General features: G+C 42.2%; 1 long non-coding RNA gene across 1 annotated transcript in view; it reads right to left on the bottom strand.

Annotated features, from left to right (window-relative positions):
* Positions 1–9,451, bottom strand: part of LOC115897003 — a 247,107-nt gene extending 237,656 nt beyond the window's left edge. Inside the window, exon 1 of the long non-coding RNA XR_004056969.1 lies at positions 9,218–9,451. This is a non-coding gene — a long non-coding RNA (uncharacterized LOC115897003). The remainder of the gene's footprint in view (positions 1–9,217) is intronic.
* Positions 9,452–17,856: the final 8,405 nt, after the last annotated feature.

The raw sequence follows: 17,856 nt of genomic DNA, 5'->3' as shown, positions 1-17,856 counted from the left end.
CAAAGGAGCATACGCTGATTAAAGAGCTGAGATTTCTGAGTTCTGGTTATCCAGAGTTTAATTTTATCTTCATTGAGAAAAACAATTTGACACTACTTGAGTTCAAGCAGTCAGATCACAGCCAAAGGCAATGATGTTGTTAATGCTTAACTGAAAACTCTTCTGAATTATTAATGATAAAGCATAATTTCTGCCTTCAGATAAATACATATTTATTTCAATTGAAGTTTGTCCAATGATAAGAGTATATTGTAATGGCAAGCCAGCACACCCTTAAAAGGTCCAATTCATTTACATTATTTTTCACAATAGATGCAGTGCTGAAAACAGAGGTACATAGATGGTCTTTGTTGTAAATCTCGTTACATGCAAAATGCTCTGAGTAAAGACACCAATCTAAGAGTCCCACAATAAGCAGTACATAATATCAACTACTACCTTCGTTTATATTTCACTAGCAATCTTTTTTTTTTTTTTTTTTTTTTTCTGAGATGGAGTCTCACTCTGTCACCCAGGCTGGAGTTCAGTGGCGCGATCTAGGCTCACTGCAACCTCCGCCTCCCAGGTTCACGCCATTCTCCTGCCTCAGCCTCCCGAGTAGCTGGGACTACAGACGCCCACCACCACACCCGGCTAATTTTTTGTATTTTTAGTAGGAATGGGGTTTCACTGTGTTAGCCAGGATGGTCTCAATCTCCTGATCTCGTGATCCGCCCGCCTCAGCCTCCCACAGTACTGGTATTACGGGTGTAAGCCACCGCGCCCGGCCATTCACTAGCAATCTTAAATCTTTGGGCTAGGTGCAGTGGCTCATGCCTGTAATCCCAGCACTTTGGGAGGCCAATGCGGGTGGCTCATTTGAAGCCAGGAGTTCAAGACCAGCTTGGCCAACATGGCAAAATCCCATCTCTACTAAAAATACAAAAATTAGCCAGGCATGGTGGCACATGCCTGTAATCCCAGCTACTGGAGAGGCTGAGGCATGAGAATCATTTGAACCTGGGAGGTGGAGGTTTCTGTGAGCTGAGATCACACCACTGCACTCCAGCCTGGGCAAAAAAGTGAGACTCTGTCTCAAAATAAAAATAAAATAATATCTTTCTATGTTAACTTTTTCTAAAGCAAAGCACAACTTTACAGGATATCTTCTCCAAGAACAACTTTCAAAACCCCTGAAGATACACAGTCAAATAATACACTAATGGTGTGCAGTCCCTACCCTCCCACAGTTCACGTTCCCACCAGCAACACAGGCAAAAACCCAACTAAATGTTTATGCAACGTCAGAGGGATGCGTTTCACGAAGAAAAGCAGGATAAAGGGATAGAGAGAGTTTGAAGGCAGGGTGTACTATATTAAATCACTCAGTGAGGCCTCTATTAAAGGTGGCATTTGAACAGAAAGGAAGGAAAACGCCAGACAATCAGATAGCAAGTACAGAAGCCTGAAACTAAAGCATGTTTGCTTGGACGTGTTCAAACAATATTTGCAGAAAAAGACAACGTGGCTACAGTAAAGTAAGCAAAGAGGAAAAGAGCAGGAATGATATCCCAGAGGTGGTATAATAAGAAGGCAGGCTATATAGGGTCTTGCAGGCCACATGTAGAGGCAGCGGTTGTTCACCATCCAGATAACCACTTAGGACCAAGACCCTTATTCCTCCAGCTGCTGGAAATGCTGCCTGCTGATGGCTCACCATTGTGTACCCACCTCTCCAAGATGTTCTATTGCATGACAATGGAAACTGCAACTCTAATCATCCTATACATACTCCCAGGAATTCCTTTAGTCCTGAGTTTTCAAAATAGCTACTGCCTAGCCTGAACATATACCTTCATATACCTTAACTGGTTTTTTTTTTTTGCTTTTTTTTTTTTTTTTTTTTTTTTGAGATAGAGTCTTGCTCTGTCACCCAGGCTGGAGTGCAAAAGTGTGATCTCGGCTCGCCGCAACCTCTGCCTCCCAGGTTCATGCAATTCTCCTGCCTCAGCCTCCTGAGTAGCTGGAACTACAGGCACACCCCACCACGCCCACCTGATTTTTTGTATTTTTAGTAGAGATGGGGTTTCTCCGTGTTGGCCAGGCTGGTCTCGAGTGATCCGCCCACCTCAGCCTCCCAAAGTGTTTAGCATTACAAGTGTTAGCACCACCATGCCCGGCCACCTTAACTTTTATGAGGGAGAAGTAAAACATGACCGTAGGTGCAGTTTAAAAGTTGAAGAAATGTTTAAGAAATGTGTTAATGGAATAAACTCGCAATCGGTATCCCTACCTCCTAACCCCCTTCCTCCCTCGTTTCCAATCCTAGCTGGTAACGTCTATCCAATCATTTCAGCTAGAAAATTAGGAGCCCCAACCCTCACTTGCTACCACCCCCTACACACACCACACCATAACTACCACATCACAACCATTACAAAGTCCTGTGAGTTAATCTCCAAATATTCCTCATATCCGTCTCCTCCTGACTATCCCCACTGCCTACACCTGCCTCCATTCAGACCCTCTTTTTTTTTTTTTTTTTAGACGGAGTTTTCACTCTTGTTGTCCAGGCTGCAGTGCAATGGCACAATCTTGGCTCACCGCAACCTCTGCCTCTTGGGTTCAAGCAATTCTCCTGTCTCAGCTTCCTGAGTAGCTGGGATTACAGGGGCCCACCACCATGCCTAGCTAATGTATTTTTAGTAGAGACAGGGTTTCTCCATGTTGGTCAGGCTGATCTCGAACTCCCAACCTCAGATGATCCACCTGCCTCGGCCTCCCAAAGTGCTGGGATTACAGGCGCCCAGATTCTTTTTTTTTTTTTTGAAACAGAGTCTCACTCTGTCACCCAGGCTGGAGTGCAATGGCGCAACCTTGGCTCACTGCAACCTCCGCCTCCCGGGTTCAAGCAATTCTCCTGCCTCAGCCTCCCAAGTAGCTGGGATTACAGGCATGTGCCACCATGCCCGGCTAATTTAGTAGAGATGGGGTTTTGCCATGTTGGTCAGGCTAGTCCCGAACTCCTGACCTCAGGTGACTCACTCGCCTTGGCCTCCCAAAGTGCTGGGATCACAGGTGTGAGCCACGACACCCAGCAAGCTCTCATCTTTCATCCATTTGGCAATAACCACTTAACTGGATTCCCTACTGCACATCTCTTCCCATTCCCCAATTCCATCCAGCCTCCACATAGCTGGAAAAGTAGTCTACTGTTGAATACACGTTGCCAGATACATACATGACCCTTAGTCTAAGACCTGATCTTGGCTTTGCTCTGCAGCCTTATCTTCCAGCACTTGACCCCTACCCCCTTATAACCCAGCAATACCAAACTATTGTAGCTATCGTCCTACCCCATGATGGTCAAGTCCCAGATCACCCCTCTGGCTAGGAAACAAGCCCTGTTTCCTAGATAAGATTAACTCCATCCTGGCTAACACAGTGAAACCCTGTCTCTACTAAAAATACAAAAAAGTAGCCGGGTAGGTGGCGGGCACCTGTAGTTCCAGCTACTCAGGACACTGAGGCAGGAGAATGGCGTGAACCCGGGAGGTGGAGCTTGCAGTGAGCCAAGATCGCACCACTGCACTCCAGCCTGGGCGACCGAGTGAGACTCCGTCTTGAAAAAAAAAAAAAAAAAAAAAAATTAACTCCAGGCCATTCCTTAAAATCCAGCCAGAGCATTTTCTCAAAAGTGGCCCTTGATTTCAGTCCCTGCCAAGAATGGCTTAGTTATACTCCCATAGCCCATGTCATACTGCACTAAAAGCACCTATTTATGTCCACCCACCCCCACCAAACCCCTGCAACCACCACCACTGGACTCTAAGTTCCTTGAAGACAGAGACCATTTCTTATTCATCTTTGAGTCCAGGAGGCAGCATAGTACTTAGTACATGACAGGCAGGGGGAAGAAAAGAAAGGCTAAACCTAACTATTTATTACTATCTGATATTTATATAAAGGAGACTGTGGATGAATATTTTAAAAAAGAAAAGAAAACACTGATGGGAGCAAAAAGAGAAAACAAACTTACGAATAGCAGCATGGAGTTTTAAAACAACAACAAAAACTTCAACAAATGCCAGAAGTGTTTCCAACTGCACATATTTAGGATACTCTGGTCTCAATGTACTCTATGACCCCTTCTGAAGAATAATACAAATAACAAGAGGCCTAAAATACATTATTAACTGGTACCTATGGATCTCTCCTCCCATAAAGTGATACGAGCAACACCCCCAATGTGGATAGAAATAAAAATGCCTCTTGGAGATGTACTCTGGGACTATAGATTGTGGAAGTACACATAGGAAGAAGCATGGAATTCTTTTAGGGATTGATTTCCCTACAGTTTTAAAGTATGTTTTCTTCCTATATCATTATCAGAGTTAGAATACTTAAAATAGAATTGGTGGCAAATGTGAGTGCCAAGGCCAGGTGCAATGACTCACACCTGTAATTCCAACACTTTGGGAGGCCAAGTCGGGTGGATTACCTGAGGTCAGGAGTTCGAGACCAGTGTGACCAATACGGGAAATCCTGTCTCTACTAAATACAAAAAATTAGCCTAGCTACTTGGGAGGCTGAGGCAGAAGAATCGCTTGAACCCAGGAGGTGGAAGTTGCAGTGAGCCAAGATTGCGCCATTGCACTCCAGCCCGAACAACAAGAGCAAAACTCCATCTCAAAAAAAAATTTTTTTAAAAAGTGAGTGTCAAAAGGGAGTTCTATCCATAATGAAATTATTAACCCAAAGGAAGTCTCAGTGCTAATGGTCCCTCATCACCATGATATTTCTAGTAGATCTGAGTCCGTTACACATTATTTATGTCAAAAGTACTAATAGATTAACAAGGGAGGGAGGTGGAGAAAAAGAAAAAGACGAGGCTTCGGTAAAGTCCACGTGTGCTGGTCTAGCCATGCAGTCATGTGGTTTCTCCTGGGCTCTTCCAGAAGGGCATGTCCTCACAAACCTTCTATGAGCTCCGCCAGGAGGGGGAGACGGGCAGGAGCCACGTGAAACAGCAGGGCCAAGGGTATTACCCTGGAGTCAGCAAACACAGCCACGGAGCACAGACACGGCAAAGATTCCACAGGGAAAAACCACCGAGGGCAGAAGTGGCCCAACTGCTGGGAGACCTGGTAGTTAGAGGAAAGCCTTTTTTAAACTCAGTGGAAAAGGCCCACATACAGCAGGCACCAGTATAATTACCGAAGCCACCAGGCCTGTCTGCCAAGCTGGGCTGATGTGGCCTCTTGACCAGGTTTTATTCTTGGCGGCTGCTGCACTCTTCTCCCTCTGCTCTTCCTGCTCCTGCTACTAAATAAACTAGCAGATGCTGGCTTCATGTACTACAAACCCTGAGCTATCTATCTTCTCGTTTGTTTTGGCATCTACTTCAAATGGTAAAGCATCTGTGAAACGGACCAAGGCACTCCAAAAATCTACTTCAGGGTCATTCTCAAGAATTTATTTCTACATTTCCAAAGACCATTTTGAATTTCCCCATCAAAGATATAACAAGCGTGATCCACACACGATCACCAAGTCATTTTTGTTATTTGTCTTCTACTAGGCAAATACATGTTATTGTTCAAATACCAGTGCAGGAGAGAAATCACAGTGTTCTTTTAGTTCAATGCTGAATTTCATCCACTCCCATTTCTCTTTGTTCTCTGTGCTACCTTACTCACTTGTGGCTTCATCACCAGCTGTGTGTCAGCAACTCCCAAATTACTATCTCCATCTCAGACTTCTCTGATCAAACCCAGACCTGGATATCCAAAGACCTAATGGACATTTCAAAAACGAACTACTTAAAACTGAACTCCTCATCTTCCTCTTGCCAAAGTATTTCAGTACCCACTGCTTTCTCCTAACTCACATTTTGAGTCATCCTTGACTTCTCTCCTTTCTTCGGCCTCCCATCTTGTCGATAAAGCTATGATGCCTGAGCTATGCTCTATTAAACAAGAAAAGATACACTTCTGTCTGATATAAGTGTGCTTTCTATCTCTCTCTTTCAGATTCCAGCAAGAATTGCTGTACGTGTCAGTCTGCACTCACTGTGTGAGGTTGGCAAATGCCCTGTTCATTCTCTCAGCTCTTCCTCCAGGGCGTGTTCCCATACCCCAATTTCAAAAGCACTAGAGTGCATTGAACAGGATTGGTTTCTTTATATCTTTGGGTCGGGGACAGTCATTCAAGAACCTAAAAGAGAAGTTCTCATTTCACAGCAGCAGCATCTCCAAGGAAAATTCTTCCAGAATGAAACACCACCACATTTCATAAAACAACAAAAAAGGAATGAAACAAGCCTGTTAAACAGGAACGAGCTACAATGCCAGAACTAACCTGGAGACTTAAAAGACAAAGTTGTGGCAGGAAGAATACCAAAAAAGGTAGGAATGGGAAAAGTCCACTCACTGATCCAGTTACCCTCTGTAATTACAGACACCCAGACACCCTCATATCTTTCATTCAACATTAATATTTGTTCAGCCTGTCCTCAACCTGTTGAAGTACAGCTCAGATGGAAGTATTTTAGAAAGATGTATTTCCTTAACTTTGACTTTTCTTTTTTTTTTTTTTTTTTTTTTTTTTTGAGACGGAGTCTCACTCTGTCGCCTAGGCTGGAATGCAGTGGCCGGATCTCAGCTCACTGCAAGCTCCGCCTCCCGGGTTCACGCCATTCTCCTGCCTCAGCCTCCCGAGTAGCTGGGACTACAGGCGCCCGCCACCTCGCCCGGCTAGTTTTTTGTATTTTTTAGTAGAGACGGGGTTTCACCGTGTTAGCCAGGAGGGTCTCGATCTCCTGACCTCGTGATCCGCCCGTCTCGGCCTCCCAAAGTGCTGGGATTACAGGCTTGAGCCACCGCGCCCGGCTAACTTTGACTTTTCAATGTAACTCCAAGTAGAATTTTCAAAGAATAAAATGTCTAATTAGGAAGAACAGGCTTACAGTTACAGCTCAGTTCAACTTTGTTGAGAAAATATTTCAGTCAATAGCTCAACAGAATGAGGTCCTTTTCTTTCCTATCTTTGGAGAGCAGCGTCGCCATTTCTAGGACTGACCCCACACGAGGAGTGTTGACTGTAAACTTTCAGGGTATCACTCAACAACCCAGAAACTGGTGGCAGCTGGAAGGACAGAGGTCATGTGTGCTGCTTTCTATAATAAAATTCTTTTTACCCCGGGTTAAGTTGATTACTCAAACTCTCAAACTCCTCCTCCTCCCCACTCCAGCCTACTCGCATTTTCCCTAGGCTGATTGACTCTAGGAAAACAAGTATTGCATTATGCTTGACTGTTTGGAATGAGATCAGTTCTCATTTCAAATTCCCTTTCAGAACAACCCCAAGGCCACAGACCCTGTAAAAATCCCAGATGCCCAACAACTCAGGAAGGCCTAAGCTATGACAAGAAAACATTACTTAAGTAATAATCAGCAAATGCATCCTAAACCCGGACTGGCATCCTCTGAGGTCTCTTCCAAGGCATTTGGCAGGAACATGTCTGTAAACCACCCAGTCTCACTCTCGGCTCCTCCTCCAAGGCAGAATGGCCAAGGCGGAGGCTTTAGTGCACTGTTCGGCAGTGATTTTCTCCAACTGGCACCATCTGTGCACGCCCTGCCAGACTTGCTGACAGAGCAGGCTGCACAGACCATTACTAATCTCCCAGGGTCAGCTGGGTCAGGCCTGCAACAGGATGCCTATAGATTTCAAAGGCCGGTGTTTTCTCCGTGCCAGCTAATCGATCTATGTTGGAAAGCAAGCACATTTTTATTCCACCTTCTTTTAAATTTCTAAGAAAAATCTCAATTTTAAAGCTCTTCGTGTGGGAACTGCTTGCATGTAATCAGTGTCCTGATACCAGTTATGTTATATGAGATCTTAGGAGGATGGGGCTTACCCATTGATCCTTTGCCAAGATTCAGTAGTAAGGCCAGGAAGACAACTTTGCTCAGACAACAAAAGGCCTTCTAAATAGCACCACTGGGGATGGACGACATGGATCAAGATTCAGACTCAACTGCAAAGTCCTCTTAGCTAAGTCTGCAAAAGAAGAATAAATGCTATCCTACCAGGATCTTATCATGTGAGCCCAGGCAGTGTCAACCGGGACTGGTAAATAAAATCTCAGCATCATTCACCATCTACTTCAGAATTCATCTGCGAATGCTGCCACCCACTACCAACTGCCTATCAAGTGTTTACTAAATGTCAATTGTGTGCCAAGAGTTTGATATTCCCTCAAACTTCTGTAGTTTCTTTTGCTGAGGAATGGGGTAACTGAGTCTAGTACTCAGCCATATAGCAGGCTAGACAAATCCAAAAGCCCCTTGAAGGTGGGATCATAATGATCCTGTTTCAAGGTGCTACCACTTAGCACAGACTTTTTCAGGCTTGTTGCAGTAATTCTATTAAAAATCCTTTTAGATAACTGTATAAATACAATTAGGAGGAGGCAGTATCAAGATCAATTACTGTAATCATTTCTTTATAGATGATATGTTATTCTAGATCTTCAAGTCAAACAATGACTCAATCTGATAGAGTCGAAAAACTAACAGCCACAAAACTAAGACATTACTACCAGCTCCAAAGAGACCAGATATTTTGTTTACGATAATTAAAGGTTTAAAGAAATTTTGAGATAAGTGACTTCATCTTCTTAATCTTGCTTAGATATCAGTTTCTACACTTAACCAAACCCTAACAGAGTTTACATGGGGCTAAAGGGGTGACAGCAAAGAGGAATTTGTGAGCTAAAATATAATTAATAATTCCTCTAACCCAGACCATCTTCCCTGTAAAACGATGGGTTTGTTAAGAAGCAAGCTGAGAGGTTCACAGATCTGACATGGCCACTCAGGCATAATTGGAGAAGCAGGTTTCCGCGAGTTCTCACTGAGTAATTTCTTCTTCCAGTTTTTTTCGAGCTTCAGGCAACCAGAGAAAACTCCAGGCTAACTTGGTTCCTAACATGTCTATTCTTCCCAACTCCTCCCTTTGCAAAGGAGTCCCTGTATTGTCTAAAAATAAGTCACGCAATCACTCGGATCCCCTCCAACTATTTCGTATCAAAGAATCACTGCCATGTCTACAGCAGACATTTTCTCAGCCTTTAGATTTCCTATCTAGATAGCACAAAACAAACTGAACACATAAAACAAACGGGAACATTTATAATGAGATCATGTTTCACATCTACCATGCCTCAACTCACCCTTCCCAAGACATCAGGTGCACTGAAGAAGATCTCATTCCATTTAACTTACAGAAGGCACACCTTCACAGTCCAGAATGATGTGTGTTGGTCTTTCAGAATTAACACTTTTGACTAGACCTAACTTCACACCTTTGGCTTTTAATGTAAAGTTTTATGATGTCTTTCCTCCACATCCAGTCCCAATTCCTTCTGAGTGTCTCTGTGATTCTAGACAACAACATCTACTTTTTTAAACAAAGACTTCCCAGCATTCAACTTCATTTCTCTCTGTTTGATTCTGCTAGAGAAAGAGAGATAAGAATCTAGACACAGGCTTTCATAGTGTTTTACCTGTAACTTGTCTAAACCACCAACTGACAAATACAGGCTCTGCCATTAAGCACCCCAGGTACCTATGGTGTAGAAATAATTGCACAGACCTGTGCCTCTAGCATCACTTCCAGCATGGAAGCAGCAAGGAGAACGATCAGAAGGCAGGATGCCTAGATGATAGAATGATAAATCCTCGAGAAGCCTAGAAATATCAAGTCCAAGCAAGTATCATGGCAAAAATATGCCTATGGAACTCATAGAAAAAGACCTAAACAACAAAGTTCTAAGTGGAGACAGTAAAAAAAACCCATGTTTCTTAAACAACCCAACCATCCACAAAGAGAAAATCAGGGCTGGGTATGGTGGCTCACACCTGTAATCCCAAAACTTTGGGAGGCCAAGGCGGGTGGATCACTTGAGGCCAGGTGGTGCATACCTGTGATCCCAGCTACTAGGGAAGCTGAGGCAGAATCACTTGAACCTGGCAGGCAGAGGTTGCAGTGAGCCAAGATGGTGCCACTGCACTACAGACTGGGAGACAGAGCGAGACTCTGTCTCAAAAAAAAAAAAAAAAGAAAAAGAAAAAAGAAAATCAGGATAGATATAGGCAGACAGAAGTCCCTACCACGATTATCCTAACAAGGTACTCACAATATCTTGAATTTTGCCCATTTCTGTCTGATTTCTAAGGATTTAATGATACTTCACCAGCCTATTACTGAAAGGTAGGGTTTATGTGCTGCTTATGTTTTTTTACTCTCTTAACAATTTACCATTGCTAAATGTGAACAGTAAAACACACACTTTAATGTTTACTCTACATTTAGAGTTTAAAACAACTTAAACCTAAAAAAATAGGTATAGATGGATATAGTACAGTAAGACAGAAGGGACAGGGTTTACTGTATTCTCTGGCTTCTCTCATCACTTAGATGCTATCTGGTTTATGAAGATTCCAAAGGAAGATTCCTACAGGGCCCTCAGAAACCCAATCCAACTGAAAGACTACACTAAAATAAACAGGCACTGTGTAGGGTTCTGAGATACTGAAAGATATGATTCCTGAATTCCCTCAGCATCCTGGGATAAACAGGAAGAAATCCTAAGGCTTCACTGCTATTGTTTTTCTCAAGGAAGAGTTTCTTACATGAGATACTGGCAAAACAGCCAATCTTCCACTGTAGGTTTTGGGGCTGGGATATAGAGATGATTCCCAGAGTTAGAGTACTGAGAATTATGTTGGTTTCTGATTAAATGTTGGTATAATATTAAAAACCAGTTAAGAATGATCAAAGGAACCTACATAAAACACTGTGGTCACTCTTTCTTCATGTGCCATTAGCATCTGCCCAAAGGCTACCTCTGTGACAAATCCAAATGGCTTGCCCCAGGCTCTGCTTGCAGGAACCAGGCTTAAATAACAGTCAAGATCTGATTTTGAGAACACCTAAGTTAAAGTGCCAAGTTTATTTAACATTTAACATACGTGTTCTCTGTATAACCACCCCCTCTACAATGGTTTCATGAGAACACCACCTAATCTATAATTCTTACTCAAGGAAACCAGTTAAGAACCCTCAATGGAAGTAACCTAGGACAACTAATCACCTCCAAAAAACTCTTTGCTGTGGGAAATGGATCACAAGAGACAATGGATTGGCCAGGCACAGTGGCTTACACCTGTAATCCCAGCACTTTGGGAGTTCGAGATGAGCAGATCACTTCAAGCTAGGAATTTGAGACCAGGCTGGCCAACATGGTGAAACCCTGTCTCTACTAAAAATATGAAAAAGGTCAGGTGCGGTGGCTCACACCTGTTGTAATCCCAGCATTTCGAGAGGTCGAGGTGGGCAGATCACCTGAGGTCAGGAGTTCAAGAGCATCCTGACCAACATGGAGAAACCCCATCTCTTCTAAAAATACAAAATTACCCGGGTGTGGTGGCACATACCTGTTATCGCAGCTACTGGGGAGGCTGAGGCAGGAGAATCACTTGAACCCAGGAGGTGGAGGTTGCAGTGAGCCAAGATCACACCACTGCACCCCAGCCTGAGCAACAAGAGTGAAACTCCATCTATTGAAGAAATTAAAAAAAAAAAAAGTACAAAAAATTAGCTGGATATGGTGATGGACACCTATAATCCCAGCTACCTGGGAGGCTGAGGCAGAAGAATTGCTTGAACCTAGGAGGCAGAGGTTGCAGTAAGCTTAGATTGCACCATTGCACTTCAGCCTAGACAACAGAGCAAGACTCCTTCTCAAAAAACAAACAAAAAAGATAGAATGAATTATAGAGAAAGAGAACAAAGACGATCATGTAAAGACATAAAAGAGAAACAAAAATGAAAAGAAAAAGTACTCTCTCTCTCCTGGAGAGTTACATGCAAAATGCCAACTTATAAGGAGTAAAAGAATTACTCTATTTTTTTTCCCATAAGTTAATGGGGTACAGGTAGGATTCTGTTACATGAGTAAGTTCTTTAGTGGTGATTTGTGAGATTTTGGTGCACGTATCACCCAAGCAGTATACACTGCACCATATTTTTAGTCTTTTATCTCTCGCCCTCCTCCCACTCTTCCCCCCAATTTCCCAAAGTCCTTTGTATCATTTTTATGCCTTTATGTTCTTCATGGTTTGACTCCCACATATCAGTGAGAACATAAGATGTTTAGTTTTCCATTCCTGAGTTACTTCCCTTAGAATAATAGTCTTCAATCTCATCCAGGTCACTGCAAATGCTGTTAATTCATTCCTTTTGAATGGCTGCATAGCATTCCATTGTGTGTGTGTGTGTGTGTATATATATATATATATATATATATATCACAGTTTCTTTATTCACTCATTGATTGATGGGCGTTTGGGTTGGTTCCATGATTTTCCTATTATGAATTGTGCCATTAGAAACATGTGTGTGCAAGTATCTTTTTCGAATAACGACTTCTTTTCCTCTTAGTAGATACCCAGTGGTGGGATTGCTGGATCAAATGGTAGCTCTACTTTTAGTATTTAAGGAATCTCCACACTGTTTTCCATAGTGGCTGTATTAGTTTACATTCCCACCAGCAGTGTAGAAGCGTTCCCTGTTCACTGCATCCATGCCAACATCTGCTGTTTTTTTGTTTGTTTGTTTTTTGTTTGTTTGTTTTGATTACGGCCATTCCTGCAGGAGTAAGGTGGTATCGCACTGTGGTTTTGATTTGCATTTCCCTGATCATTAGTGACGTGGAGCATTTTTTCATATTGTTTGTTGGCCATTTATACATCTTCTTTTGAGAGTTGTCTATTCATGTCCTTAGCCCACTTTTTTATGGTATTGTTTGTTTTCTTCTTACTGATTTGTTTGAGTTCATTGTAGATTCTGGATATTAGTTTTTTGTCAAATGTATAGATTGTGAAGATTTTCTCCCACTCTGTGGGTTGTCTGTTTACTCTGCTGACTGTTCCTTTTGCCATGCAAAAGCTCTTTCATTTAATTAGGTCACAGCTATTTATCTTTGCTTTTATTGCATTTGCTTTTGGGTTCTTGGTCATGAAGTCCTTGCCTAAGCCAACATCTAGAAGGGTTTTTCCAATGTTATCTTCTACAATTTTTATAGTTTCAGGTCTTAGGTTTAAGTTCTTAATCCATCTTGAGCTGATTTTTGTATAAGGTGAGAGATGAGGATCCAGTTTCTTCTCCTACATGTGGCTAGCCAATTATGCCAGCACCATTTGTTGAAAAGGGTGTCCTTTCTCCACTTTATGTTTTTGTTTGCTTTGTCAAAGATCAGTTGGCTGTAAGTATTTGTGTTTATTTCTGGGTTCTCTATTTTGTTCCATTGGTCTATGTGCCTCTTTTTATACCAGTACCATGTTGTTGTTTTAGTGACTATGGCCTTATAATATAGTTTGAAATCAGGTAGTGTGATGCCTCCAGATTTGTTCTTGTTTTTTTGTTTTGTTTTGTTTTGTTCTGTCATTTGTTTTTGGTTTTTGAGATGGAGTTTCACTCTGTCACCCAGGCTGGAGTATAGTGGTGTGATCTCTGATCACTGCAACCTACACCTCCTGGGTTCAAGCAATTCTCCTGCCTCAGTTTCCCAAGTAGCTGAGATTACAGGCGCCCGCCACCACGCCTGGCTAATTTTTGTATTTTTAGTAGTGACGGGGGTTTCGCCATGGTGGCCAGGCTGGTCTTGAACTTCTGACCTCTAGTGTTCCACCTGCCTCAGCCTCCCAAAGAGGTAGGATTACACAGGCGTAAGCACCCAGCCCAGATTTGTTCTTTTTGCTTAGTGTTGCTTTGGCTGTGTGAGCTCTTATTTGGTTCCGTATGAATTTTAGAATTGTTTTTTCTAATTCTGTGAAGAGTGATGTTGGTATTTTGACAGAGATTGCGTTGAATTTGCAGATTGTTTTTGGCAATATGGTCATTTCACAGTATTGATTCTATCCATCCATGAGCATGGGATGTGTTTCCATTTGTTTGTGTTGTGTATGATTTCTTTCAGCAGTATTCTGTAGTTTTCCTTGTAGAGGTCTTTCAACTCCTTGGTTAGGTATATTCCTAAGTTTTGTTTTGTTTTGTTGCAGCTATTGTAAAAGGGATTGAGTTCTTGATTTTATTCTCTGCTTGGTCACTGTTGGTGTATAGAAGAGCTACTGATGTGTGAACATTAATCTTGTATTTGGAAACTTTGCTGCTTTTTTTTTTTAGATGGAGTCTTATCCTGTCGCCAGGCTGAAGTGCAGTGGCGCAATTTAGGCTCACGCAAACTCCGCATCCCAGGTTCAAGTGATTCTCCTGCCTTAGCCTCCTGAGTAGCTGGGACTACAGGCGCATGCCGCCATGCCCAGCTAATTTTTGCATTTTGGGTATAGACAGGGTTTCACCATGTTGGCCAGGATGGTCTCGATCTCTTGACCTCGTGATCCACCTGCCTTGGCCTCCCAAAGTGCTGGGATTACAGGCGTGAACCACCGCGCCAGGCCTTGCTGAATCCTTTTATCAGTTTTAGGAGCTTTCCAGAGGAGTCCTCAGGGTTTTCAAGGTATGATCACATCGTCGGCAAACAGTGACAGTTTGACTTCCTCTTCACCAATTTGGATACCCTTTATTTCTGTTTTCTGATTGCTCTGGCCAGGACTTCCAGTACTATGTTGAAGAGAAGCAGTGAGAGTGGGCATTCTTGTCTTGTTCCACTTCTCAGAGGGAATGCTTTCAACTCTTCCCCATTCAGTATTATGCTGGCTATTGGTTTGTCATGATGGCTTTTATTACATTAAAGTATGTCCCTTGTATGGGCAATTTTGCTGAGAGTTTTTTGTTTGTTTGTTTGATAGGGAATCTCACACTATCGCCCATGCTGGAGTGCAATGGCGCAATCTTGGCTCACTGCAACCTCTGCCTCCCGGGTTCACACGATTCCCCTGCCTCAGCCTCCCGAGTAGCTGGGATTACAGGCGCACGCCACCACACCCAGCTAATTTTTTGTCTTTTTACCAGAGATGGGGTTTCACTATGTTGGCTAGAGCAGTCTTGAACACCTGACATGGTGATCTGCCTGCCTTGGCCTCCCAAAGTGCTGGGATTACATGCATGAGCCACCATGCTTGGCCTGAGAGTTTTAATCATAAAGGATGCTGGATTTTGTTTAATGCTTTTTCTGCATCTATTGAGATGATCACGTGATTGTTGTTTTTAGTTCGGTTTATGTGGTGTATCTCATTTATTGACTTGCATATGTAAACCTTCCCTGTATCTCTGGTATGAAACCCACTTGGATCATGGTGGATTATCTTTTTGATATGTTGTTGGATTCGGTTAGCTAGTATTTTGTTAAGAATCTTAACATCAATGTTCATCAAGGATATCGGTCTGCAGTTTTCTTTTACGGTTACGACCTTTCCAGGTTTTGGTCTTAGGGTGATGTTAGCTTCATAAAATGAATTAGGGAGGGTTCCTTCTTTCTCTATCTTGTGGAATAGTGTCAAAAGGATTGGTACCAGTTCTTCTTTGAATGTCTGGTAGAATTCTGCTGTGAATCCGTCTGGTCCTGGACTTTTTTTTTTTTTTTTTTTTTGGTAATCTTTTAATTACCATTTCAGTCTCGCTGTTTGTTATTGATCTATTCAGGGTATCTAATTCTTCCTGATGTAAGCCAGGAGGGTTGTATTTTTCCAGGAATTTGTCCACCTCTTCTAGGTTTTCTAGTTTATGTGCGTAAAGGTGTTCATAGGAGCTTTGAACGATCTTTCGTATTTCAGTGGTGTCAGTTGTAATATCTCCTGTTTTGTTTCTCAGTGAAGTTATCTGGATTTTCTCTATTCTTGGTTAATCTTGCTATTCTATCAATTTTATTTATCTTTTCAAATAACCAACTTTTTGTTTTATTTATCTTTTGCATTTTGTTTGTTTCAATTTCATTTAGTGCTGCTCTGATCTTGGTAATTTCTTTTCTTCTGCTGGGTTTGGGTTTGGTTTGTTCTTGTTTCTCTAGTTGCTTGAGGTATGACCTTAGAATGTCAGCTGGTACTCTTTCAGTCTTTTTGATGTGGCACTTAGGCCTATGCACTTTCCTCTTAGCACCGCCTTTGCTGTATCCCAGAGGTTTTGATAGGTTGTATCATTACTGTCATTCAGTTCGAAGATTTTTTAAATTTCCATCTTGATTTCATTTTTGACCCAATGCTCATTCAGGAGCAGGTTATTTAATTTCCATGTATTTGCATGGTTTTGAAGTTTCCTTTTGGAGTTGATTTTCCAGTTTTATTCCACTGTGGTCTGAGAGAGTGCTTGATATAATTTCAATTTTCTTAAATGTATTGAGGCTTGTTTTGTGGCCTATCATATGATCTGTCTTGGAGAAAGTCCCATGCGTTGTTGAATAAAATGTGTATTCTGTGGTTGCCAGATGAAATGTTCTGTAAATATCTGTTAAGTCCATTTGTTCCAAGGTATAGTTTAAATCCATTGTTTCCTTGTTGACTTTGTCTTGATGACTTGTCTAGTGCTATCCTTGGAATATTGAAGTCCCCCACTATTACTATGTTGCTGTCTATCTCATTTCTTAGGTCTTAGTAACTGTTTTATAAATTTGGAAACTCCAGTATTAGGTGCATATATGTTTAGGATTGTGGTATTTTCCTGTTGGCCAAGGCCTTTTATCATTAGATAATGTCCCTCTTTGTCTCTTTTAACTGCTGCTGCTTTAAAATTTGTTTTGTCTCATGTAAAAATAGCTACCCCTGCTCACTTTTGGTGTCCATTTGCATGACATGCCTTTTTCCACCCCTTTAAGTTTATACGAGTCCTTATGCGTTGGGTGAATCTCCTGAAGTCAGCAGAAAGTTGGCTGGTGAGTTATCTATTCTGGGGTTCTGTATCTTTTAAGTGGAGCATTTAGGCCATTTACATTCAATGTTAGTATTTAAATGTGGGGTACCCTTGCATTCATTATGTTTTTGTTGCCTGTGTACTTGGCTTTTTTGTTCTTTGTTTTTACTTTTTAACATGTACTTTTGTTTTATAGGTCCTGTGTGATTTATGCTTTAAAGTGGTTCTGTTTTGATATGTTTCCAGGATTTGTTTCAAGATTTCGAGCTCCCGCCGGGCACGGTGGCTCAAGCCTGTAATCCCAGCACTTTGGGAGGCCAAGATGGGCGGATCACAAGGTCAGGAGATCGAGACCATCCTGGCTAACACGGTGAAACTCCGTCTCTACTAAAAATACAAAAAACTAGCCGGGCGAGGTGGCGGCGCCTGTAGTCCCAGCTACTCGGGAGGCTGAGGCAGGAGAATGGCGTGAACCCGGGAGGCGGAGCTTGCAGTGAGCTGAGATCTGGCCACTGCACTCCAGCCTGGGTGACAGAGCGAGACTCCGTCTCAAAAAAAAAAAAAGATTTCGAGCTCCTTTAAGCAGTTCTTTTAGTTGTGGCTTGGTAATGGTGAATTCTCTCAGCATTTGTTTCTCTGAAAACAATTATATCTTTCCTTCACATATGATGCTAAGTTCCACTGGATACAAAATTCTTGGCTGGCAATTTTTTGTTTGAGGAGGTTGAAGATGGGGCCCCAGTCCCTTCTAGCTTGTAGGGTTTCTGCTGAGAAATCTGCTGTTAATCTGATAGGTTTTCCTTCATAGGTTACCTGGTACTTCTGTCTTACAGCTCTTAAGATTCTTTCCTTTGTCTTAACTTTAGATAACCTGATGACAATGTGCCTAGGCGGTGATCTTTTTGCAATGAATTTTTCAGGTGTTCTTTTTGCTTCTTGTATTTGGATGTCTAGGTCTCTAGCAAGACCAGGGAAGTTTTCCTCAATTATTCCCCTAAATATGTT

The sequence above is a fragment of the Rhinopithecus roxellana genome, chromosome 4 (genome assembly GCF_007565055.1).
Source record: "Rhinopithecus roxellana isolate Shanxi Qingling chromosome 4, ASM756505v1, whole genome shotgun sequence".
Lineage (NCBI taxonomy): Eukaryota > Metazoa > Chordata > Mammalia > Primates > Cercopithecidae > Rhinopithecus > Rhinopithecus roxellana.
This window is presented reverse-complemented; position numbering and strand designations above follow the sequence as displayed.